The sequence below is a fragment of the Pteropus vampyrus genome, unplaced genomic scaffold (assembly GCF_000151845.1).
Source record: "Pteropus vampyrus isolate Shadow unplaced genomic scaffold, Pvam_2.0 Scaffold26, whole genome shotgun sequence".
In the NCBI taxonomy this organism is placed as follows: domain Eukaryota; kingdom Metazoa; phylum Chordata; class Mammalia; order Chiroptera; family Pteropodidae; genus Pteropus; species Pteropus vampyrus.
Window position 1 is genome coordinate 8,379,553 of NW_011888807.1, and position 1,066 is coordinate 8,380,618.

The 1,066-nt window shown below is 32.3% G+C and overlaps 1 pseudogene; it reads right to left on the minus strand.

Annotated features, from left to right (window-relative positions):
* Positions 1 to 356: 356 nt before the first annotated feature.
* On the minus strand, positions 357 to 476 carry LOC111737433 (annotated as a pseudogene).
* Between the last annotated feature and the right edge of the window lie 590 nt (positions 477 to 1,066).

Here is a 1,066-nt window from a genome sequence, read left to right on the forward strand (position 1 = left end):
TATTTATTTTTGATTTTTTTTTATAATAATCATCTTAACAAGTGTCACATAATAGCTCATTGTAATTTTGATTTGAATTTTCTAATGATGTTGAGCATCCTTTCATATACCTGTTGGTCACTTACATGTCTTCTTTGGAGAAATGTCTGTTCAAGTTTTTTTGACAATTTTTAATCTTTTTTTTTTTTTTTGCAATTGAGTTGTAGGAGTTCTAACATATATATCTGATGTTAACCCTTATTAGATATATAGTTTGCAAATATTTTGTTCCAATTTATATTTCCTTTTCACATTGTTATTTTTTAGCTTTGCTGCTCAGACACGTTTTAGTTTTAGTTTATTTATTTATTTTTTTATGCCTATAGCACCTGGTCTTCCTAGGTGGTCTTCCATCCAAATACTAACCAGGCCCAACCCTGCTTAGCTTCTGAGATCATACAGGATCCGGTGCATTCAGGGGAGGCATGTCCGTAAACACGTTTTAGTTCGATATAATCCCCCTTATTTATTTTTGACTTTGCTGACTATGCTTTTGTGTCATATCTAAGAAATTATTGCCGAGACCAATGTCGTGAAGCTTCTCCTTCTGTTTGTTCTAGGAGTTTTACAGTCTCCTGTCTTAAGTCTAATCTACTTTGAAGTGGTTTTTGCATATGGCGTAAGATGCAAGTCCAGTTTTATTCTCTTGCATGTGGATGTCCAGTTTTCCCAACACCATTGTTTTTTTAATGCTTATTACATAAATAATTATGTATCCCTGTAATAAAGTGCCAAACAGCCATAAAAAAATCGTGTTTGCAAGGATTACTTAGTGACATGAAAATGTCCATGAAATTATGGAAAGAGATAAAAGTCACAATGTAAAAATGATGACAGTATGATTTTAATTTTGTAAAATATGAATAAATAAGTAAAGAAACTATAGGCAAAACCTCCCCGCTCCCCGTTTATGACTGTCCCAGGATGGAGAGGAAGAAAACTTATCTTTTACAAATTGTATCTCATGTTCTTTTTTCTTGTAACCAAGCCTGAATGGTGGAAAGGAGATAAAATTTTAAGAAATTTT